Source organism: Pinus tabuliformis, chromosome 1_2 (assembly GCF_031772625.1).
Source record: "Pinus tabuliformis cultivar Carrire ecotype Pingquan chromosome 1_2, CPIR1, whole genome shotgun sequence".
Lineage (NCBI taxonomy): Eukaryota > Viridiplantae > Streptophyta > Pinopsida > Pinales > Pinaceae > Pinus > Pinus tabuliformis.
Window position 1 is genome coordinate 822499159 of NC_142298.1, and position 26708 is coordinate 822525866.

The 26708-nt window shown below is 35.9% G+C and overlaps 1 long non-coding RNA gene across 4 annotated transcripts; it reads left to right on the top strand.

Annotated features, from left to right (window-relative positions):
- Positions 1-6523: 6523 nt before the first annotated feature.
- LOC149208451 (uncharacterized) lies at positions 6524-7724 on the top strand. 4 transcript variants are annotated; one of them, XR_016252109.1, is made up of 3 exons: positions 6715-6936; positions 7173-7246; positions 7360-7724. It is a non-coding gene; the product is annotated as an uncharacterized LOC149208451 (long non-coding RNA). The 4 variants fall into 4 exon arrangements; XR_016252110.1 differs by having other exon boundaries at positions 6717-6936; positions 7427-7724; XR_016252111.1 differs by lacking the exon at positions 7173-7246 and having other exon boundaries at positions 6524-6936.
- The last annotated feature ends 18984 nt before the right edge of the window (positions 7725-26708 follow it).

The following is a 26708-nucleotide window of genomic DNA, read 5'->3' on the forward strand; positions in this document are numbered from 1 at the left end:
ATGACACTGACTTCAGGTCGGTTGAGACTGGTCTGGGACCAGTGGTACGCACTCTGAGACTGACTTTGAGTCAGTGGAGGATGTTACTAGTCTGGGACCAGTGGTAGGAGTTGTACATACTATGATGCTGACTTCGGGTCGGTTGAGACTGGTCTGGGACCAGTGGTACATACTCTGAGATAGACTTTGAGTCAGTATGATACATCCTTGATCATTTCTTCTTCTTCATAATTTGGACAAAAGCAAAGCAGAATAGAACAATGCAAGAGCAGAGTAGAACAATACAGATCAGTACAGGCAGAACAAGTCAAAGCAGAACAGACAGAATAGAGCAAAGCAGGGCAAGGGTCAAGATGTACAGGGAAGTGCATTCGATGGATGAATAGTAACAACCGATAGACAGATTGCAAATGAAGTTCTCCGTAGTTGAGAGGGAGTGTTAAAATTGGCAACTAGGGCTAAACTTCATGTGGGTCATCTTATTCATGGCTGATAATATTTTTATTAGATTCCTCTTGTCAAGAGGTGTACGATTGATATAAAGATCTTCCGATTCCGATAAGTATTCATGGAGATATGAATTTATTTTGATTATGGAATTATTATCAAGCCGACCTACAACTCATGTAGGCTCAGAAGCCCAACAGTCGCATCTATTCAAACATCATCATTTGTGTATAAATACAAGAGGACTTTTCCCCATTTGCACTCACTCATACCATCACATCTCTCTCTCTCTACTGTGTAGAAAAGAGTCTCTTCTCTACTGCGCAAAAAAGGGTATCTCTCACACATGTGAAGCTGGAAGCTGCTGAAATTGAAGCTGCAACTGCAGATCCAAACTTTGACCAGTGTAGACCATCAAACCTCCTCTTCTGATCTGCGTTGTAGGTTCATATGAACCTCCTCTGAAAGCTGCAACTTTGGGTGGTGGAATCAAGTCAATCTGACGGATGGTTTGCAAGATATCGACTGCCCTAGTTTGAAGGAAGCTGCCGAAACTGTAGAAGTGAAGTTTGACCTACGTGGACCAGAAGATCTCCTCATTTGAACTGCACTGTAGGTTCATCTAAACCTCCTCTGGAAGCCACAACTTTTGGTGGTGGAATCAAGCCGATCCGACAGTTGATTTGTGAGATATCGTTTGCCCTAGTTTAATGATGAGGCTGCTAACGCTGATGCTGTTGATCTAGGGTTTGCTGCTGCCGATATAAATCAGATTTATTGTACTATTTCTCTCTGCTGAATTACTGAAGATAAAAGAAGATTTGATCAAAGGGTTTCCCCACACATTGTGGGGTTGGTCCCTGGCTAGCCGCCATATCTTGTGTCTCTTGTCTTGGCTTGTTTTTCGTCGATTGTTTAATGTTCTATCTGCACTTTACTTTATGTACATGTGATTGCTAATCTGTGGAATATAATAAGAAAAGGAAGTAAACTGTTATAAGTATAGAACATACCATAACTTAACATTAGAAGACGCCCCAATGTGTTTTAATACATTTACAACACTCGTGCATCGTTTGAAAACAACACCACATTTTTTTGAAATTAAAAAACTATAGCGATGCTCCTTCTTGGTATGCATCGGGGCGTTTTACTGCCAGAAGGGCACCGGTGTTGTTGGTGTATATAAAACTGACAATTTTTAAAAGTTAACCTTTTTCCGGTGCTATTGATTATTCAAGCATCGGTGTGTTGTTTTATTTAGCACACCATGTTTTTTTATTTTATAAAAATAGATTTTCCACAGTGCACCATGTTCTATGTGGCACTTATGCTTATATGGATAGTAAAGCACTGGTGTATTTGTATATTGTATACACATCATGAGAAAATCATTCACTAAAACATTTGCCCGCCCACCTCCACTAGTGACCTCTGCTACAAATGATTTTTGGGTTATTTTTATAGGGGCTTTCACAAAAAATTTTGCTAGGTCTTTTCCTTGTAGTGTTTATACATATTTACTTTCCAAGGGGTTGTAGCTATTGGATACAATTCTTTACCCACTAAGTTTATTTCCTCTTGGGATGAGATGATATTTTTATTTCTTAAAGCCTTCTCCACATCTAAATATAATAAAATTATTTAATTAGATGTGTTAGAAACCTATATGATGACATAGGTATTTTGAGGGAAAATATTGATGAACATGGAATTCCACATGATGAACCAAGTCCTTTAGGTAATTTTTCTTGATATGGATTTGATGAGGAAGAGATCTTAACGAAGGAATGGAGAGGGAGTCAGGAATTTCATCCCTAGATTAGGTGGAGTATGAGGGTTTTATCTTTAGTAGTCTTCTTCTAATATTCACACAGTATGAAAAAGATGAAGATGATGAAGTGAACATATATATTGGATATTATGTAGGGATCTCAATGTATTATGTGGGATTTATTGGTATGGGTTTGAGTTTAAGAAAATATGTTTCAAGAAATATGCAAACAGGGTGAATCAATGAGTGGATAACAAAAAAGTTATGCATCAACATTCCACAACTATCACATGAACTAATTTGGTACTTGAAAGTAGTTTTGACTTTGTGTGGTTTCCCAACAATCGTCAAATGAGCTATTAACCTAACTTTGTGTGGTTTCCCATGAATCATGACGAGTTATTATCCCATTTTAAGAGACTAGTTAAATTATGGCATCATGTTCAAAAGCACCACGATTAAGGTTTTACCTAATCAACTTTACATGAATGGTTGCATTGAAACTATATTTAGACATAACTTTTGTATACTTAAGGTAGAAATCTTTGACATTCAATAGATACGCCATTCCTTGTTTCATTGTCATGGTATTAGATTTTGGTTTCTTATAAATAAGTTTTATTCTTTTCAAAATTATGTTTAACTAGACTCCTAACCATTTCATGCCCTAAAATAGCTAACTCAAGGATGATATATAACCCACACAATTGCATCCCCTAATATTTGGAGCCCTCTGATACCCCATTTGGGGCACCCCTCTAAAGAATTTTTGGGAAACTTGCATATAATTTAGGAAGTGGTTGGTTGCAAGTCATCTACTCGTTATGAATGTTTATTGACCCTCACAAAAGGTGTTTAAGAATGGTTTAATCTACAATATATTTTTTACAATGGTTCTTAACTAGTATCTAAATGTAAATTAGAGCTTATGTTGGTTAAATTCGCAAGAGATATGAATCTCTTTGGGGTCACTTAAATTCGCATTAGATATGAGTCTCTTTGGGGTCACTAAAATTCATTTGGCTATATTGATGGGTGAGTGTGAGTAATATACTAACTGTGTTACTTTAATTGCCATGATAACTTGATGGTACTTTACAATGTGACTTTCTAAAGTGTTGGCCCAATCATTAGATAAACCAATGTTGAGGCATCTAAAGGATATACATTTAACTACACATATCCTAATTCCCTAAGATCTAAATTTTAAGGATACTAACATTATCAACCTACCACATGCACCAATATAACGATTCCACGTTTATATTGTACTTGGAGTCACATTAGTCATAAGTCAATGAAACTTCAACTATCATTAGGGGAATTTTTAGGTCTAAAATGGGCCTCCTAAGGAAATTATAAAATAATAGTGGAAATAATAAAATAAGATTAGATCGCATCATCAATTTTAGAGGGAAAAAAGAAAAAGCTATTTTTCAACTCATATTTTCAATGTATCTCCCTATGAGTTTACTCAAATTTCGAGTGGAAACACTCGTTGGATGAAAAATGTGGTTCTTCATCTAATGAGTACCCATGTTGCATACTTTCGATGGACCCTACTACACAAAAAATGAGAAATATATGAAAAATGTGATTGCAATCACATTTTTTCATGTATTTCTCATTTTTCGTGTAGTAGGGTCCATCAAAAGTATGAAACATGGGTACTCCTTGGTTAAGGAATTAATTTTTTCATCTAACGAGTACTCTTTCTAGAAATTTGAGCAAAACTTTAGGGAGATAAGTTGAAAATACAAGTTGAAAAAGTAGTTTTACTATTTTATTATTTTTTAGTCTTTTTACCTTTTTACTCCAAAAATGGTGAATCATCCCCCATGGTTGACATCATCATCTTGAATCCTATTGGTTCTTACAAATTTTATTTTGGTCATACATTTTTCTTAGGAGGCTCATTTTAGACCACAAAAATTCCCCTAATGGATTGTAACTAGATGAACATGTGGACTATTTGCATGTATACTTGTACGTCATCTAGCAAGTACATGTGTTTTCCTTCTTGTAAGCATCACTTTGTTAGGGTAGTCAATGTTGTAGAACTTCAAAGGAAAATGGGTTTCACTTTGATACCCAATGGCTTCATCAACCAACATTCATAATGCACAATTTTTTTTAGTGTTGACCCTCCCATTAGGTCAACGGATGCAAATTAAGACATCATTAAGCTATCCAAGTTCTAATTTTATACCCGATACCATTTTGAAATCTAACCTCAACTAATGAAAACAAGCTATGCATATAGCATATTAAAATAACTCCAATTATAAGAAGAAAAAATGTTAAGCAAATTTGCTCCAATGCCTTAATTAATGAAGTTGATCATAACTCCTCCAAAGATCAATCCATGTTCCACATCTTGTAGAAATGGATTAGAGAATAAAATATGTACATATTTGATGGACAGGTTGACATAGGAATTAGAAAATTGGAAAACCAAAGACAACTAGATACCTAATGAAAGTATAAGATTGTGCAGGAAACTATGTGGTGAAAAGCATTTTCTTTCTTCTTTGTATTATTGATTCCTTAAATATTCATTGCTAGAATTTCTTGTTATAGTTCCACCTTTATATAGGTGTAATGACATCTTCATGCCAACCCCTTCTTCCATAATTTTCTCACATAAATTGGATTAATATTGGTATAACCATAAAAGCATATGAATCATTGTGTGCTTTTGATATTGTATTTCCTTATCTCTATAAAATCTTTACAAAATAAATTTTTTATTTTATTTTTTAAAGTTCTGAAAATATTATATGGGAGAATGCATGAAGATGGGTTACACTTTTAAATGTGGCGATAAGATTTCAAAATTTTACTCTTTTATCAAATTGAAGCCCTCAAAAATTAGATAAGCATTGTGAATTTTGATTTAAAGTAAAAAGACAATTTGTGGAGAATTATGTTGTCGTATATTTTTTTCAAAAAAAATTAGTGTTGTATAATCTCATTTTCCATTAAATGAAATGAAAAAATTAGTGTTGTATAATCTCATTTTCCATTAAATGAAATGATTGTCCTTGCATCTTAAGAAGTATGTGTAATTTTTAATATATGTGTGTGTGTGTGTGAACATAATCTACATGGAGAGAACTAAGTTTTTCATATTATTTTTTTTAATCCAAAATTATATTTTTTTATTATTAATTTTCGAAGTTGGCAGATTGGAGACACATGTATTCGCGTAAGATTTTTTCAATTGTTTAAATAAATTGAAAAAACAAGGGTACCCTTTTGAACAGGACTTGTAAATGAAGATAATGTTATTTAAAAAAAAAAATTGTTTGTTTGTATTTTATGTGATTGATTTTTTATTTAGCCCATTTGAAATTGTCCAAAAAAAATTCAAGCATGATGTTTAACTAGAAATAGATAAAAAATATCAAATGAATTGGACAAATTCAAACTTATATGCCATTGGATAGAGGATTCATTCACGAATCCAACAAGATCAACTCTGGCACCTAAGAAAAATTCTTGCCTTATGTCCACTAGGATACAAAATAGTTATGCAGAGAAATCTGTAGAAGGGGAGCTATAACCTTGATTTTTAAGGCTCTCAGTAGCTTGATCAAGTGTTTAAAGTAAAAATTTAGATAGCTCGTTCAAGGGTTTAAGAAACCCTTGATCGAGCCCTTAATGTGGTTAAAAAATGGTTCGATCGAGCTTTAAGGCTCAATCAAGCCACCTTTTTTAATTTCGTGCCCAAGATGTATTGGTGAGAAATTTTTAAAAATTAGCTCAATTGAACCCATTACTCAATTGAATCCCTAACCTTAGATTACACCGGAGCTGATTGAGGTTTTTTTTTAATGCTAAATCGAGCAATCTTGAAGCTCTCTGTTTTTCTTCACCGCTCCATGCATAGACCTATATTTAAATTGATGTTATTGTGGTTTATAATCTATTTTTTTTAAGAATAATAATAATAATTTAATTTGATATTTTAACATATTTCAACATCAAAATACTGTATGAGAATTTATGGTTTGTAAAACAAAAGACTGCTTTTGCATAACTATTTAGATTACAAATGTGTATATATTCTATATCATATCCCTCTAGGTTAACACAGAAACCAAAAAAATATTTGTATTATTATTTTTTTAATAGCAACCTTAGTTGTTCGCTTGCGACTTCAAAATTATAAAGAAATTACAACCAGCAATTATTAGGTACAGACATACAAAAATCAGGTTGGTACTTTGACGTGTATATATATAATGCACTCACTTACCCTCGTAGGCCTTTACCATTATAACCATTACAAGTTTATGAACCATTTGGGTGTATTAATTATATTCATTTAAATTCATACTCTGGGTTTTGCACCAGATGACTTCACAACCCTAGTTAGGTTGGAATGCCATGACGTGGCTGACATGAACAGTCAAGAACCTTCTGGATGTAGAACTGAGTCTGTCCACTTGGCAGATCGATCTCGGGTTTTACTTTTAGATATACGTCTTCCTGGATTTGGAATCATCTTACGGTGGGGATTGATTTAGAGGGCAACTAACTCAGCTTCGCTCTCTTCCTGGTGGGTCTCATTTGCTCATTCCCTGCTCTGCATCTTGCTTCCTATTGTTGAATAGGGTTTACCAGTTCTGAAGGTTATTGCAGTCCAGCCATGGCAATTGTTCATAGCTCTGGAGTCGTGTCAACGCTACACGGTCTGATTGAACCATCAGGTAAGAAAAATTCTTCAGTCTGCCTATTCCTTCGAGGCTACCAAATCTGTAGGTTTTCATTAAATGTTTTCAATCTTCCGGTTACTATTTTTCCCATGCATTGGCCCAACCTCTTACCACACTATGAAAGATCAAGGGTTTACAGAAGCTTCATAGTTTTTCCCACTTTATCTTTATTCTTTTCTTGTTTTACCTATTCAGTACTGCTGCCACTTAATTTTTTTTTTAATGTGCAGTTATAAAGAGAATTTCCCTTCCGCAGCTTCATCTTGCGTGCTAGATTTTTCTCTATGCCAGTTGCAGGGTTCAGGTTAATTCCTCCTCCTTGTCTATTTCTTCCACCGAGAACCGGTTAAATAATCCTCATTTGATTTTCAGAGTTAAAGACTGTATTTACCCTTCTTCCTTTTTTGCGTGGTACAGGTACGCTACCATTGGGTTATGCTCAACTGCCTGGAGATTGACTGATGACTTCTTCTTTCCATTTCAGGTGTTCTATTCTTCACAATGTCTCTTAGATGGAGAAAATCTTATCACCTCTTCGAATACTGGAAATACTCGAAATCAAACCCTATCTGGGTTAGTTTCTCTGGTTCTTCTTCTATGTTCTGGGTTATATTGTCAGCGGCATATAATTGTCAGTTCCAGGATATAAATTAAAAGGATCTCTACACACAGTTTGTTGTAACATTGATTCTGGGATCTATTATTTCATTTTTGTAATGAACAATGTTAAGTTTAATACATATATACCGTTAATGCAAACCCAAATTAAGGGTTTCCAAATAGATTATTTGGTATTTTGGATTTGCTATCATTCATTTTGGCCGACGACCTTTTTACAGAATTTTTTGTTAATTGTCATTCACATATTCAAGATGTCATCAAGGGCTTTATGTCATGCAGCTATATTCGAAATATAGCTCGAACTGTACTCAGTTCGAGCTTAAAGGAAAATCTATAATAACCTGTCATGCCACTGGTTTTACCGCTACTGTTTTTAAGAAATATAATTGTAATTTTTTTTAGTGTGTAGTAACATATAGACTATATTGACTATAAAACAACCTCTATCTATTATATTTTCGCCAAATGTTAATTATTTTCTATTTGTGGACAAATTATTTTCAGTTGGTACTTCGTAGCATTCTTAAACTACTAGTAATCCATGTTGATTTTAAAACGAGTACATATTTTCTTTGGTATCCAGTATACACTCTGTTGGTACATATTACCCCTCTTATGTTTACTTATCAGTACTTATTTTTTTTCTGTAGGTTCTTTAACTACTTATAAACGCATTTGAGTTGGGTTTTTGGGAGATTCTTACTCAAGAACCTGCCATATTTTCCAAATCCATGTGTTGGCCTCTGGATTGTTCCCGGACAAATAGGCCAAGGCCTGCTTCTGGCCTGGAACTAACCGGTGCGCATACTTATTAACACTGATTATTGTACATATTCACCATAAAAATAATAGTATTACTGTAACTTTTATGTTCAGTGATCCGAACTCCACTCATTCAAGCTTTAAACAGTATAAAATAACAATGACTGTTCTTGACAGAAATATAATCACAGTGACAAGATACTTGTCTAGTTTCCAAAGCAGTTAGGCTGTCACAGGATTACCGAGGCGAAAATCCTCCCGACCAATTCACAGGATTACTAAGGCGAAAATCCTGCTCCTCCCGACCAACAAGAATGGAAATTGCGTCCAATTCTTCCCCGAGCCAGTCCACTTCCACTTCCAGAACAGCCATTAGATATTCCACTTCCACTTCCAGAACAGCCATTAGATAGGAATCAAAACAGCCCCACCTAGAACTTTTAAGACCACACCAGTTTTGTCTAGGTTTATCTCAGACCCCACTAGCTCCAACCAGCTCAGGTCTCACAGGGAATTCCACCAGCTCAGGTCTCACAGGGAATTCCACTAGTTCCAACCAGCTCAAGAATCCCAAGAATCCTCAACCAGCACAGGGAATTCCACCAGCTCAGGTCTCACAGGGAATTCCACTAGTTCCAACCAGCTCAAGAATCCCAAGAATCCTCAACCAGCACAGGTCTCACAGGGAATTCCAAGAATCCTCAACCAGCACAGGTCTAGGTCTCACAGGGAATTCCACTAGTTCCAACCAGCTCAAGAATTCCACTAATTCCACTAGTTCCAACCAAGAATTCCACTAAGAATTCCACTAGTTCCAACCAGCTCAAGAATTCCAAGAATCCTCATAGGGAATTCCACTAGCTCCAACCAGTCAAACCAGTCAAGAATCCCTTTCTCTAGCAGTGTCTTGTCTTTCCTCTTCCTCCACAATGCTGTACAAATTCCTTACAATGTTCTGTAAGGAATCAGTTCTATCTATATCCTCCCTTGGACCTCTTCCAACCAGGTACTGAGTCTTTAAGTTGCCTCAGATTTGTCTTTTAAGTTGCCTCAGATTTTTCTTCCTTCTCGTTGGCCCCCCTTTGCCAAATTTAGATGTATTTTTATCTCTAGGGAGAGTATTAATTGTCTTAACCATTTGGTAAGTGAACTCTCTTCTAACATCTTTTCGCAAGTCAAAAATGAAATTAAATTGACAAAATTAAAAAATAAATATTCATGTTTATTTTATGTCTTTGTCAAGCAGTCTGCCAATTACTTCAGTAAAATTAAATAAAAGACTATTTACGCTATACTGAAATAAAATTAAATAAAAAATTATTTACACGATACCAAAATAAAATTAAATAAAAAATTATTGACCTAATACCGAGGGGTGTTACATCTTTCCCTCCTCCAGCAAAACACAGGGTGTTACATCTTTCCCTCCTCCAGCAAAACACCGTCCCTGGTGTTCATTCTTTGGGTGTTACATCTTTCCCTCCTCCAGCAAGGTGTTACATCTTTCCCTCCTCCATTCTTTGGGTGTTACATCTTTCCCTCCTCCAGCAAAACACCATCCCTGGTGTTCATTCTTTGGGTGTTACATTTTTCCCTCCTCCAGCAAGGTGTTACATCTTTCCCTCCTCCATTCTTTGGGTGTTACATCTTTCCCTCCTCCAGCAAGGTGTTACATCTTTCCCTCCTCCAGCAAAACACCGTCTCTGGTGTTCATTCTTTCCCTTGAAAGGTTGGAATATGCGTGTTCATTCTTTCCCTTGAAAGGTTGGAATATGCTTGTACGTATGAACTTCCATTTTCCATGTAGGCTTTTCCTTCTAAGGTGCCTCCGTTGCACTCTATCCTGAATGATTACTTGTGTTTACTTGTGTTGGTAGCTTAGTTTCTCTCTGCCCGAGAATGTGCAGAGACTTGGCCAAGAGTATCCTGTCTAATTTAACCAATCTGCACAATCATTATGGCTTCCATTAGTCTCTATTAGTTACTATCTAAGAACATATATATTATATATATATATATTTCAATTTTATTACAAGATCATCAATTATTATTTACCCAGTAAGGGTCATTAACATACCTCACAACCCAACAAGTGTTAACAACCTACATTCATTATTGTAGGCTTATTACTCATAGCAATTAAAAAAAATATATGCACTTACCCAATAACTGTGCCTATTGGCAAAGATCCCACTATGTAGTTTTATTATAGATTTCAATTTAGGGGTATCAATTACTGTGTAGTTTTATTATAGATTTCAATTTAGGGGTATCAATTACTAATATTTCAGAAATCAAATGAGAGGTTGTGCCTATCGGCAAAGATCCCATTGTGTAGTTTTATTATAGATTTCGATTTAGGGGTATCAATTCCATTTGCTCTATTTGTGTAAAGATACTAATCTTTCAGAAATCAAATGAAAGGTTGCAGCCAATGAATTATTGTAGTTGGTAGCATTATTATGCTTTCATTTCAAATGTTATACACATATTAGTCACGTATGCATAAAATTTGGGATTATTTCTCTTTTTGACCAAGTTCATAAAATTTGGGATTATTTCTCTTTTTGACCAAGTTCATGGCAGCTATTTTGTTGTTACTTGCCCAAGTACACTTAGTTTTTCTTATTCTGAGTTATTTCACTATATTATTTATTTAGTACTTTATATTCTTCCTTTAGTGCATATCTAGGATTTTACTTTGCAGCATTCCTTTAGTTTCAATTCATCCTATATCATCCTCTATATCATCCTCTGTCATCCTGCGTTACATGATGATGATAAAAGTTGTATATCATCATCCTGTCTTACATGATGATGATAAAAGTTGTATATCATCATCCTGCGTTGCGTTACATGATGATGATAAAAGTTGTACACAACCTTGCTTCTGTGTATGGCCATGGGAGTTCTCCTTTTTTTCTATAAGCGTATTATTGTATCATCTTAATTATATTAGAGTTCTTTTCATATAAAAATATTGTTGGTTACTTCAACACATTTGACTATAAGATCCCTATGAAGTGTTAGTACACCACAATCTTATCCCAACACAAGAATAATTATTATTATCATATATATATATATATATATATATATATATCTATATTTTCTCTAGTAATCATACTTGTTATTATTCTCTCTTTCTTTTCTTTCCTCCTTTTAATATAATTTACCCTTTAGACACTGAAAATTTCCTAACATTAAATGTTACAACCTCTTATTGTGTTCATAGTATATATTGTCTTTGTCCTTGCTTAAGTGAATCTAGTTATGTTCACTTTAGTTATCCATAGAACTCTTGATCAGGGTTTTATAATTTAATAGTATATATTGTCTTTGTCCTTGCTTAAGTGAATCTAGTTATGTTCACTTTAGTTATCCATAGAACTCTTGATCAGGGTTTTATAATTTAATGAATTTCCATGGTTTCATTGTTTTTTATCTAATGTCATTAAAACTTAAAAGGATAAGGAAATATTAAATAAAATCACTATAAGAAATCAACAGAGCACTTGGAGTCGTATGGGCATACTTAGAATTATCGATATCACAAGGAATTCATGTCACCAAATCTCGCAACAATAATTTTCCGATGCGCCTCACCCCTGAGTTCCTATGGACTCTTTTCTTGGGGTTTGTGTCCTTTCCTTCTTGTAAAACTGTTGATCTAAGGAATCCTTCGAGCGTTGCATCTTTTGAGCCATTTAAATTTCTCGACACATCAATTTTAAGCCATTTAAATTTCCTGACACATCAATTTTAATGTAGTTATATTGACATATTGATCTTGTAAGCAAAAATTGCTTCCAATAAATTTATTTGACTAAAATTTCATTGATATATAAAGAAATCATATTGAAATTCCTTGCGCTACTTATCTGGGGTAGCGTTGACTGGGACATGTTGTCCTTTCCACGTAAACATGCATTGGTACCACTCCAGCCAATATGCTGTCACTGTTTGTTCATATATATATATATATTTTTTAAAATTAGATGTCACGTTTCCCTTTTTACCTTATTCGACTATTTGTTGGTGTCTAATTACATATATATATATATATTTTTGTTCATCTATTTCTATCATTGCTGCCTCAATTCATTTTAGGACATCGAACCTCTCAGAGTATTATATATATATATACTTATTATTATGTATACCTTGTCATGTATATATTTATATATATATACTTCCATGTTACCATCCTCGGCACATACCCTATCCAAAACTTTTAAGACAAAAAATTAATCAATCGTTAACCGGGTTAAGAGTTTTTCCTCCGTAATTGATGGTTGCATTGTTTGGTCAAATTTATTGTTTCCTACTGACATGACATGCTAGATTACTCATGGAACCTAGCTTGTTTCTATTTGTTGTGTTGTACTAACTTATGTTAATCTTCAGTGATTAAATTTACATCTAATAGTCATAACCGAGATTCTCATGCCATCTTAGCTTCGATCAAACTTAGCCTTACCAATAAGGAGGCAGCGAATTAGCGAATCATTTCATGATTGGATATTACAAGTATGTACTCAACAATTTTCAGAAGTTGTCTAAATTTCTTCTGGGAGGGCATTGCATTTCCTACCTAGAAGATTCCATATTCTCAGGAATGACTTTAATCTTGATCACTTTATGCTTACTAAATTTGGTGTACGATGATATATTTTGTTTTTTGTATCAGTAGGACAATTCTTGAATACTTTTGTGCAAGTCCAAAGCCTTGAAATAACCCAATCCAATTACCATATCACGTGATGGTTTCTGCCAATTATTTTGCTATTTTGATCAATCTTTCTCCGATTTCCTTAGTTTTTTTCATCAAGTCTAGTTTTTTTCATCAATTATGAGACTTGTTGGTTTAACTGTAATGGATTTATTATATCTGAGTTATACTGTTAATTTATCTTTCGTTAGCATCACTTTCAATCTCTATCATTTGTTAATGCTTATTTGGTTATAGGTTTCGAACCATTCCCACCAATGACTTGAGATAATTCCATTCGACTCATATTCATACGTAATCAGAACTGTCATATATCCCTATTCATCTTTGATAGAAGTTACCTTAAATATACTCAATGCCTCCCTCGGATGTCTCAATATACCACATGTATGCCCCTTTTTTAAATTTTATGTTGTGTAAATTCCTATTTAACATAGAATATATTTATCATCACGAGTGTTTTGTAATATAGCTACAACTTCCATCCTTTACAAGAATTATATTTGAAAATTCACTTAGCCATTGATGATTTTCCTTGTTCTTTCAACAAGGTTTTCAGTTAGAATCCAATATAGGTGTAGAAAGTCTTTTTTTTTTGACTTATTTATTTGTTTTATTATTATTATTATTATTATTTTCACCTAATATAATTGGTGTTAGAATGAAATGTTATTTAACCTCAATAGTACTCATTTAACCCTTTTCCATGCCTGTCTCCTTCCTTGATAAAATCCTTATAAATGATATTATTATGAATATCAATCTTATAAACTATGTATTAAAATAATCTTTGTGCAAATTAACCAAAAGAGTTCCTCAACTATGAACAGGGAATCATATTACAAAAAATCCTAATCTTACATACAACAATCCCACCTTCCTTTTCAACATATCTTCAATTTAGGAAATGTCACTTTCCTTAATCTATTCCTGTACTCATATTTTGATTTGTTGGGGCATGACTTCTTCACTATCAATAGTGGCATACTATAATTTGATTAATTATTGTGTTATTGCATAAATCTTTCAAACAATTGTTCACCTCCTATGCGCCTAATATGTTAGTGTCAATTGGCCCCTATTTTATATCACCATAGTGGGTATTCGAGATTTAACTTAAGCAAGGGAGTAGAATAGGGTTTCCATATTTTCACTTTCTTTATTTCTATGGAACATGGCTCAGTTTACTATTATTATCCCTTTAACAAGCCTCAATGTTGAACCCTTCAGGCCTCAGTGTTGAACCCTTCAGTGCTGATACCACTTGTCACCTCTCTAAATTAACATAGTGACAAAAAAATATAATTGTATTTATTATGTTTAATAGCAACCTTAGTTGTTTACTTCACACTTTAAAATTATAAAGAAATTACAACCAACAATAATTAGGGAGAGAGATACAGAAATCAAGTTGGTACTTTGAATATATATACAAGTTTATTTTATGTTTTTGTCAAGCGGTTTGCCAATTACATTCTACCACTCCAAATTCAAATCTATATCTTACTAGAAAGAAAAAAATTTTATTAACAACAAAATTATTCAAATTATACTTAGAATTTAAAATATATTCACTATTATACAAAATATGAACAAAAACTCGATCCTTTTTACATATACAACATTAATTAAAATTAATAAATAAAATACCCATTGTTTTGAACAAAAATTCTGTCCTTTTGATGCATATGATATTAATTAAAATTAATAAATACTTATTAAATTGATGATATTGTGATTTATAGTTTTTTTTTTTTTTGGAATAATAGTAACTAGTAGTGGCACCAAATGTTGCAAAGGAAATGTCATAAGGCATAAATTCAAAAAGCATTTTGACATATAAAGAATCATTGAATATGAATATTTCATTCTACTAAGGCATAAATTCAAGAAGCATTGTGACATAGAAAGAATAATAGAATATGAACATTTCATTCTACTAAAACTTACTGGAATTTAATAACATAGTCACAAAGGAGTTCTTAACTTATTCAGGCACTCACTTTAATAACAAATTAGCGTTAATTTATGGAGATATTTTCTCAAAGTTGTCAAAGATCTCAATTTCACCTTCTACAACCACGGAGCAGTAACAAACACATTCAAATAAAGTATAACATAGATGAGCAACCATAGTCACAAAAGAGTTCTTAACTTATTAAGGCACTCACTTTAATAACAAATTAACATTAATTTATGGAGATATGTTCACAAAGTTGTCAGAGATCTCAATTTCACCTTCTATAACCACATGCTAGTAATGAACACCTTCAAATAAAGTATAACATAGATGACCAACCATAGTCACAAAGGAGTTCTTAACTTATTAAGGCACTCACTTTAATAATAAATTAGCATTAATCTATGGAGATATCTTCTCAAAGTTGTCAAAGATTTAAATTTCACCTTCTACAACCACATACAACCACATACCAGACACCTTCAAATAAAGTATAACTAGCAATTGTCCCAAAAGGTACAAAGAGAGGCCGATAGGATTATTAAATTAGAATTGTTGAATTTCTCTTAAAGAGATGTTGGTTCAAGCCTAGAAGGAGCAAAGACCATATTTTTTTAAATACAACTTAATTTTTTAGAAAAGTTCAAGCCCAATGCAGTTTGCCATGCAGACATACACTTAAATCGCTACTGGGCTTATGATATTTACTAATTCAAAGTAAATTGGTATACAAGAGAATGTACCAAGCTAAACCACAAGTTACACATCTTCAGACCTGAAAAAGTACATAACAATGGTTTGGCAAATCAATAGCGATATCATAATTGCTTTTCCTTCCACATACATAAAATTGCTCCAAAGGGGAGTGCAAAAGCAATCTCCTATAAAAATGGACTTATATATCTAAAAACAAGATCTTAGCCATGAGGAAAAAGAATAGAAAGGTCTGAGGACCATAAAGGCACAGCCATGAGGATATCATAGCCTACTGGTGTTGTCTGATGAATGAACCGTGAAGGGGGAAAGCTCTAGTCCGTGACAACTGCATTCTTTCACACAACTACTGAAGGGAGAAGAGAAGCAAACAGGACATATAGAATAAGGTTGGAAAGAAGAACTCAGATCAGCTCTGTGTATTAAGACAGCAGCAAAATCTTACCACCAAAACCTACTAACAAAGCCTTTTGATATCTCAAATCCCGATAGCAGACTAAACATGGGTCCTCGTCCAGGAAGAACTGATATCAGTTGTGTACTCAATGGAAATTGGTAAGGGCCCCAGGCCTGTTGGTTTCCCTATTGATTTCTACCAAAAAATGTGGCACATTATTAGTAGGGACCTTTTAGCAGCTGCTGACTAAACATGGGTCCTCATCCAGGAAGAACTGAGATCAGTTGTGTACTCAATGGAAATTGGTAAGGGCCCAAGGCCTGTTGGTTTCCCTATTGATTTCAACCAAAAACTGTGGCACATTATTAGTAGGGACCTTTTAGCAGCTGCTGAGGAATCTAGGGTGTCGGGAAAGATACTGAAGGATATCAATTCACCTTTTTTTACACACTCAAAAGTAGAAAGTAGAAATGGGGAAAGATTTTATTTAGGTTCATCCAAAAATAAAATAACAAAGGGGATTCAAGCAAGAACCCTCCATACAAAACAAGGGGATTCAAGCAAGAACCCTCCATACAAAACAGTGCCTAGAAGAACAAATGTGTAAGGAAAACAGTCAAGGTTTTGAATTCAGTTTCAAATTTTAGAATAGAGAAAACAAAATAACTTATGAGTTCACTTGACCTTCACTGCCAATTTTGGTTAAGAAGTAATTCAACGCCCAAAGATCATCCAATTGTACACGGTCTCTCGTATAATTGTCTACAACCTCTAAAGTTCTCCTAATTGGATAGTGGTACCGGTGTCTAAGAAGAGTGACACCCTTGCATATCTCATGAAAATGATCAAGCTGTCCTAACACAGAGAAAAACTACAAAACAACCATCATGTGACTTGCTTAACAGACATGAAACTTACATCAGAGATTGATGGGTTTTCACATATCACTTTCACTGAAATAGAGAAGAGATGGTGAGAAAGACTTGATATTATGTATTTTTTTTTTTTCAATAAGTATGGTCAGCCTTTTTTTCCTTAGTTAATGTCCATGTGGATAACAATGCTAAACTTCACTGTGGCTATCCTATTATGTATCCATTTTTTACTTCATTTCATGTTATTTTAGATTGAACTTTGGCATTTTCTAAGAGTTGCGTTTGCATTCCCACATTGTACTCATATTAATTGTATCCTTCAGTCTCATTGACCTATGCAGAGACCTAATTCCCAAACGGGTTAACCATCACATACACTATCCAGCTCCGAACTCCGGCATGGCATATCACCAACAGAAACCCATTGGGAAATGTACAGCAATATTTTGTTGGCATCTAGTGTTATAACCATGGAGTAATTTTATGATCAAATATAGGTTTTTTTCCCATCTGAAAAATTAAAAAATGGAATGGCGAATGAGAATTCTTTCGTATTCAGATGAGTTGAATACCGGAGTCTCTCAAGCCATCAATGAGGGACTTAACCTTCCCGTGGTATTTTTGTTCCCTCTTCATGAAGACTGACACTGCGGGGATGTCCTAGAAGAGGAGACGCTGCCCCAATATTTTTCCGAAACCTCTGCATGTGCAGTGGGATCCATGTTCTTGAGAACCATGTTGTGACACCTCGCAATAACCTCATCATTACGAACCACGATTGCACCAAAAGGCCCACCATGGCCACAATTAACTGCATTGTGTGCTTCTTCAACAGCCTTGGTCAAGAATTTCATATCTCTGTCTTGAACAACTGAACAACAACAACGAAAAACAGGAAATTCAGAAAGCAGATACGAGAATCATTTGAAGCGCTGCTAAAAAATTTGTCCACTTGAAAAGCTGCTAAATAATTTTCCCCATCCATACCTCGTGGCCTTTTCTATTGTGGATTAGATTTCAAATGGCAGAATTCATCTTTGAAAAACGAAAGTTTGTTTAAAAATCCGTAAAAGAACATCACTCTGCAAATTATATGCAGATTTCTGCACCGATCTTCATGATCCCAAATAGAACAAATCCATTGAAAAGTAGCATAAAATATTGTTATCAAGCATAACCTAGCAAAATCTGACCTTCATGATGACCTGTATATGCCGATGCTGCAGAAATGGTCCCATCCTTGGATTCTACAACTGCATCAGAAAACATGTGATAAATTGTCATAACAAGGTCCTCCTATTTCCTCATTTCTTGTATTGAAACACACTGTTTTCAGTTTAAAGAATGGGTATTTGCATATTATATGTGTTTGGGTTTGTACGTATATCTCGTCTAATAAGGCACTGATGGGTGTGTGCACACATGCCCATCACATAAACAAGCCTGAAAACCAGAAACGAAAAATTATGTTGGAATAAATTAACTTTCAGCTAAATAAAAAGGCAAGAACCAGAATGCTTGCTTACCATTGGCTTCTTCCATATCAATGATCCAGGTGACCAAGAAATCAAATTGAACTATAGATTCCAGACAAAATAAAAACTGGGTCGCTAGATTATCAAAGCAGGAAGCCCAAAAAGCTATACTGCAACAACGCTTTAGTCTTCCACATTTACCCAAATCTGCACACTCACAGACACCCAAAACAGTTTGATGCCCCCACAACTTGCACTCGCATTCCTTATAGACGTATTAGGCGTCTTCTCTACCTACCCCAATTGGCAAAATAGCGTTCAGAAACACAGAGGATAATGCATAGTAAAAAATATGATTGTAATGGGTCCACCGGATCCCAGTTTCAGATACGACCCACTGAAAATAAAATGGAAAAGCTCCTGAAAACAAGTGTCCCACTAATAAAACTTATATGAAATATGAGAATGGGATCAGAGAATCTTACCTCCCAAAATCAACAGAGGGACCAGAAACACGAATTGAATTGATGGTCTAATACGGACTGAGTCTGTCATGTATAAAAAGTTCGCGTGGAATGAAAGCGATTCGCAAGGAGGACAGTACAAGATGAGAAGAAGATCCTCTCAGCTGCTCCTATATAATGGGTATGGAACCCCAACGACCATCACCGACCAAGGGTGACCACCTCTTTTTCCCTTAGTAGTAAACAACTGGTGCGCCCAATTCCAATCGGAATTCCAAGGCCTGCACCGCTTCTGCTGCATGAAGCCCATGGAGATCTAACTTCCAAATGTCCTTATGTTTTTCATTTCTAATTTGAAGAATTTCTGCAGCTGCCTTAGCATTTAGTTTATCTGCAGCCAAATGTTCCTCTGTCACGCCCTGCAGCATAACAGTGCTAGCCAGGGTTGTATTAGGATAAGGATCAATAAATTTCTCTGGCCTAACAGCAACCTTTTCTATTAATTGAGAAAATCCTTTCCAGGGTTTGCCTCTAGAATTTGGAGACATAAAGGAAATATTTTCGTGCCGCACCACAGCCGAGACATCATTCTATCTTTCAGATAATTCTTGTCCATAACAGAACCCTGACTTGGCTTTCTTTGCAGATGATTAGAAGAGGACGAGTTTGGAGGAAAAGGTGGGAAAGGGTCCACGTCAGCCTTAGGAACCCCACCCCGCTGTTGGGCATCAAAGGAAGCCCATCCTGGAACCTTAACCCTTTGCCGCGGTGGTCGGATGGACCTCTTGGGAGCACCACTGGTGCCCATCATGGAGCACTTACCTGCCGAGAAAAGTATTGTTGGGTCTGTATAAGGAGATCATGGGATCGAAACCCTTTGGGTTTCCGTTCAAAGCAAGATTAAAAAGGGGGGTCTACCGTTTAGTCCTTCGGCTAAAGATAAAGGGAAACATATCATTCATTAATGAGGATCTTATGCACAGAATTTCAATGCCGTGCCTGGCTAAAGAACTCTCAAAGCCACTCGTCTGTACTTCCAGAGCTCCCGATACCACGCACAGGATTTCAGAAAAACAGAGTCGCTAGATTGCTGTTGTCGATTTTGCTTTTGTCTGAAGGATTTGATGTACAAAGATCAAGAAAATGCGTTGAACTTGCATTGAGAATTGTACCGAGAATCCATTAACAAAGCGCGTGAGCTCTGAGAAATTTTGACCCCCTCAAGAATTGCAGGGTGAGAACAGACCTCTAAACCCTATCGAATGCAGAGGGAGGAGTGACTTTGTGCAGACAGGTGCATGCACCTGGACTTGGGATTGTGCTGCACCCAAGTGGTGTACTGGAACTCCGGCGTAGCATAAAATGGGTAACAACTCACTGTAAAATCGGCTGCAGAAACCACTCCGCCAAGTGTCAGCCTGATAATCAAGCTTGAACAAATACGAAGTAAATTGCCCATCCCGCCAGGTGTCAGCATGAAGAACAAAGAGACGACGAAAGTCTCTTTCAAAGGAAGGCCTATCGGCCTAACATAGATGACCATATTGTGAACCACTACACAAAAACAAATATTGAAAATATGAAGAACTGTTCAATTCCATTCTACTTGTCTGTTGTTCTCTTGTGGTTACCTCGTGCAGCCTTGATTTATATTTCAACTTATTGAGCCACACTACCCCTGAAAGAGTATCACAATTAAGAAATGAGTATGGATATTTTTCTCTCTATGCACACATTGATAGTGATTAATACCGTTCACCGTAATACAACATTTCTCAGTGCTATATATGGAGCTTCTTGTGTTTTTTTTAACCAAGCAATCTCCCAAAATATTAACTTAAATTCCCATCAGCTAGGGAATTCCAACTTTCCACATTACGAAACTTGTCAATTCGAACACAAAATGTGTTGTCCAACAACTCATTTGAAAGATCTTTGTGTCCTCTACATTGTGCAACAGACAATTTGTAAATCTGAGTTCATGAGAGTGGGTTATGGTTTTATGAAGCCAAAAAACAAGGGAGTTTGTTGGTTTCCATTTCAGTTAATTTAAAATAGTTTGACAACTTCCCTTTTGCTTCATTTTTGAGCCATGGAGACAAGGTTTCCCTGATTAGTATGAAGCATTTCAGGTAGAGGATTTAACCTTGTTCCAATGTGCAGAGAACCATGTAAATCTCAAAATCTTACTAACATGCAATGATCATCACTGAACCAAGGAATCCTGGTAACCACCCAAATCCTTCTCATGAAGATTGATTCACCCTACAAGTGATTAAATCCTCAATGAATAGCAGAGAACTAGTGAATCAAGGTTTAGCGAGGTTTTTATTAAGTTTTTATTCATGACACGAGCCAAGGTGCTAGCTAATTGAGTTCAGAGGCTTGTAGTTCAAGGCTTGGGGGCTTTAATAAAAGTTCCCTTTGCCAAAAGAGCCAAAATGTCAACTCCCCAAGTTCAAAGGCCTAACAAGGCTGTAAAACCAGAAATATCATTTTAGCTAAATTTGGTGAGCTCAGAGGTGTGTTTGCCTCTCAAAACCAATTATTCACCCTCTAACATTTGAATTGGGAAAAATTTACTGAAAATAGATTGAGAAAGCATCAAAAAAGGTTATTTTTCAGTCACATTCATTCTCTAAAAGACAAATCGCTGGGTTGGGAGATTTGTTTTTCTTTGGCATATACCTTAGACAGTGCAATTTTACCTGTAATGAATTAATTGAATTCCAATTAGCAAACAAAATTTGTAGGTCCTCCAAAAACTGAGATTATGATGCCAATAAATCCAACCATAGTAAGTTTTGAAGTTTTTGAAGTAAGGCGATGAGTTTTAATGTGTTTTCCTTCAGTGCATTGGGTGTCTAGATGATCAGAAAATGATCCTAAATGACTTTTCACTCAAAAATGAAAGTCAAAGGATGCTTCTGAAAATAGTCCCATTGCATAGATCTCTTCATTCTGAATCTACTGCAATTTGAATGGACCAAAACGGACTTCGGATGAAGGAGTTATTGTAAAATGAAAATTGTCCAATGTCCTTAGAAAAAGAGGCAATTTCATTAATCTTCAAACCATATTGAAAATGTTGATTTTTGGCATAGGCTCACGGGTTAATCCACAACTGACAAATGGCAGGCCGAGATTGGGCAATGTGGCCCTATTTGATTGGTCAAAAAGGAAATTGGACAATATTATATCGTATCGCAAATGTGCCAAAGGGAAGGCTTTAACACAAGCGTGAGGGCTTTCAGCAGACCCGAAGGATTATTGAACAAAACAACAAAAGAATTGAGTTCCGTGGTAAACGGTATTTTGGGCAGGCTTCAGGCGGTAAGCAGTATTGGAGAGGTTCTGCCCGATTCCATACACTAGCCGACACATAGCACAGGCAGGAGAGAGAAACCCGCTTTTTCGGGCGGGTAATCTTCGTGCAAATGGGCCACCCGAAATGGCTGACAGCCGTTGGATTGGAGATCGAAGATCAACAGTGGAGATTGAACAGACTGCTTGATGTTTCGGGTTTAGTGCGAATCGTCAGATTAAAAGGCAAATTGATGGACAAGATTAAGTCGCATCGCAATGAACCAAGGGAGAAATATCGAGACCCATAGCTTAAAGGCTTGCGACGAGTGCTTCCATCGTAGCAGTCGGATGGATAAAAGGGATCAACGGTTGTGATTGGATCGACGATCGGCAATCGGTGAATCCCAAATATAAAGGTCCGTTGACATATGCGAGACGCGATTGCGATTAGCGATCAAGGCACGGACCCGATGAGGTTTATGAACGCGATTGAATAATATTTGAAATCCGGATTTGCAGATTTTCTATGTATTTCCGTGTATTGATGTTTTTGACCTCCCGCTTGTGTGATTGTGATATTACGACCAAAGGCGGACCCGATGGGATTATAGATGTGATTTCATATAATTTGAAATCCGGATTTATGGGATTTTCTTTGTATTCCCGTGTAATTGGGTTTTTGGCCTTACACAATGCGACTTGCGATAGGCGATAAAAGGACGGACCCGAGAGGATTATAGATGTGACTGAATTCTATTTGAGTTCCCACTGTAATGCTCATGATGGTGTTTTCGTGAGTTTCCTGTGTATTTCTGTTATATGCCTATTTCAGGATTTCTGAAGGGGGAAGGCCAAACGATTGGGTTGCCCGTGCCCGCCGGTTCATTTCAAATGTGAACTGACTCTTTTGATGAAACAATCTATTTTCCACGCTTGAGGCAATTGTAAACAAATGTGTTATAAATAGACAGAAAGCACAGTTAACGGGGATGTGAGGATGCCAGAGGAGTCATACTGCCGAGCGAAAAAGAGGTTCGGGGAAGCTCGACATAGCCACCAGAGGTTGGAAGGCAGAGCCAGAGCGTTGACAGAGGCATAGTCACCATAGGTTGGAGGTAGAGCCGCAAAGCTAGAGGGCTCAATGGACTTCTACAAGCCATGAAGCTGCAGTGAAGTTCAGAATAACAAAAAGATCGAAATGATAAAGCTATTGATGATGTCTGATGTGTGTTGAAGATAGAAGGAGGAGTTCCAGAGACAGTTAACAGAATTCTGAGGGAGTTGGTGTAAGCTAGGGCTCAAGATAGCTCAGAGCACTAATTGAAGGAGTTTAGTCTAGAGAAGCTTAGATCTATCTGTAGAGTAAGGACAACTAGGGGTAAGATGGTATTCTAAGCCCATAGGTACTATTGTAAACCTATGGAGTTGAGTGTGGAACTTGTAAAAGAAGCATTACCATAATCCCAAAGAGCCTAGTCGAGTTGATTAGAGCTCAAGGAGACGTAGCTCAAGATATCAGGGTGAACTCCATATTATATTGTTGTCTTATGTGTTTGTTTATTTGCTGCATTTTACTATTATGTGTGTTTATATATCAGTTTAAGCAAATAAACTTAAGGCAATTAAGCAGTTAAAGGAAAACACAAGCATACACCTATTTCAAGTGCTTATTTCCGCAAATTATCAATCATAAGCATAGATCTTGGAAATTGTTTAAGCTTTGGAGTGGGAGAGGTTCTTGTAAGCTGACAAGAAGCTTTTAGTGCCCCATTTCAGATTAGGTGGTATCAGAGCATTATGTTGATTAACCCCACCTTCAAAGAAGGTGATATCAGAGCTTATACTTAAGCAGGTGGTAGCATGGAGCAAGTGGTATCAGATCAGAATGCTTGATTGACAGAGAAATCTATATGCTTGTTTGACTTGAAATGTGTTCAAACAGTAGAAAGAATTTCACTGTTTGATTGTTTGTAAACTCACTGTTGTGTGAGTTTGCAGAGGTGAAAGCTATTAATAGCTAAGTCTAGGAGAGGACAAGAAGGAAGAAGGGTTGAAGGCATACTTCTTATCCCGAAAGACCTCAAGGAAATCCTTGAAGTACAAGAGGTTTGTTGCAAAAGGTTGCTTGAATAAGCTCTTTGTTAATCTTGTTGAAGTTCTTTTGTTCATTTGCATAATGACAACTTCTACAAGTGAATCCTCAAATTCCTCCTTCATCACAAGATTCTTTGATGAAGACATGAAGCAAGACTTGTTCATCATGATGGATATGGTGAGAGAAATGTACGAGGATGAAAGGAAGAGCATCATATTTCGAGAGCAGTTGAATTCCATGAAAGAAGAGAAGCAGTTGCTTTCTGACAAATTGTAGGAAATGAAGAGACAACTTCATATTACAAATATGAACCTGGAAAGGATGCGTGAGTTGGAGACACAACTCTTTGTTTCCAAGGAAGCCTTGGTCAAGTATCAACTTGAAAAAGAGGTAAATAATTCCAATTTGTCTTCAATTTCCTCTAAGAATGTTTATATTGGTTCTTTTGAAAAACATACCAGAGGCATAGGTTCCAAGTTAATCTCCAAGATGGGTTATGAAGGAAAAGGCTTGGGTAAACATACACAGGGTATTGTTGAGCCAATAATGGTTGAGGAAAGGCCTAAGTATTTGGGTCTTGGCTATGGACAATCTTATGGAAAAAGTTCCAAAGTTGCCATGAAGACAATTGAAACAGTTCCAAGAAAGAGTTTCATTTCAGGGCTTCTACCTCAAGAGTGTGAAGATTGTATTCTTGGGGAATGTAATAGCTTGAAATATCATTTTCAAAAAGAAGGTGTTCATAAGCATACACTTGAAACAGAGAGTTGTGGAAACTATGAAACCATTGAAGAGGTTGATGGTGTTCCAAAGGGAGCTACTTCTTCATTTGATTCACCTCCTCATGAAGGTAATAAAGGTGAAAAAGAAATGTATAAATCTGGTTCTAGCCATATTCCTTTTGATTATGTAAAGCATGGTAAATTTCCATATAAGCATGGGAAAAGAATTGCATGTTTTTTTTGTGGTTTGGATAACCATAATGTTTCTAGATGTTGGAAGAGAATGACCACATACATGAAACTTTTGAAGGAGAGGAAGCAAAAAGCCAAAGGTCCACTGGACAAGGAAAATCATGCTGTCAAGAAGGTGCACATGCATTGCACTTACTGCCATAAGCAAGGACATGTTGCTGCAAAATGTTGGACTTTGAATCTAACAATGCTTCTACAAAAGTTGAAGAAGGGGGAAAGAGAAAATGGCAGAAATGGAAAGGAAGTTTCCATAAATGATGTGTTTTAAGATGATCCACATGTTAATGTTGATGTACAGACAAAGGAAGTACCTTTGAAATGGATTGGTAAGAAATGGTTAGAGTTCTTATCCAATTAAGGTTGCATGTCTTTTGAAAATGCATCAAATCAATAGAATACATTTCTTTGTTAATAGAATGCAAATTGCAAGGTTTTACCAAGAAGGTGAATGGAAAAGTTGAGTAAGAGACTCACTTTATTACTGCAACATTATATTCATTTCAGCGTCAAAAGTATAGTGTACTTAAGCGAAAGTTGAAGGATGAAATGCATGCACAAGTTTGATATGCATGAACACAGGGATGTTGACGATTTCCTTGTTTTTGAACATGTATGTGTGATTAACTTGAAGGGTTGATTACTTTATTTTAAACATGCATGTAATATTGACTTGGGAAAAGTTGATTTGGTCTCCAAGATGGAGATGATGATGAAGTGTTTCATCTTTGAAAAAGAACTGTAGAATTCCTTTTTCTACATGCTTGACTTGAAGGGTCAATTGTTTTAAAGGCATGTTTTGTTGGCTTGTTATCTAGTCAATCATTTGTATGCAGAGGTAAAGACATGGAGGTGTTCACAAGATGTAAAATCTATTTCTTTTGATGAAGCAAGAGTTTAGGCCATCCAGTTGTTGTCTGTAATGTTGTTGTTTTTAACAGTTGTTGTTGACAATATGTCAAACAGGTACAAATGTAAAATTTTGTGAAGAAGATGTAACTTCACATTTGTTTGAGCCGCCTTGGATCAATGATCAAGGCAGAAAGGTTTAAACTACCTTTTGTAACCTTCTCAACAGGAGTTCTGCATGAAGTCAAGGATGAACACAGTTCTTCCCAGAGAGACAAGCACATCCAGGAAGGAAGTGTTCGAAGGCTTTGGTTCAGAGGCACTATGCAAGGCAAGTGTATGGAGGCTGAAAGAAGAGGGTGAGGTACTCCTGTTCAGATCAGTTTATCAGTATTTTGGAGTCCAAAAGCTTTTTAGTGTGAAGGTGTGATCAGAAAATGATCCTAGATGACTTTTTACTCAAAAATGAAAGTCAAGGGATGCTTCTGAAAATAGTCCCATTGCATAAATCTCTTCATTCTGAATCTACTGCAATTTGAATGGAC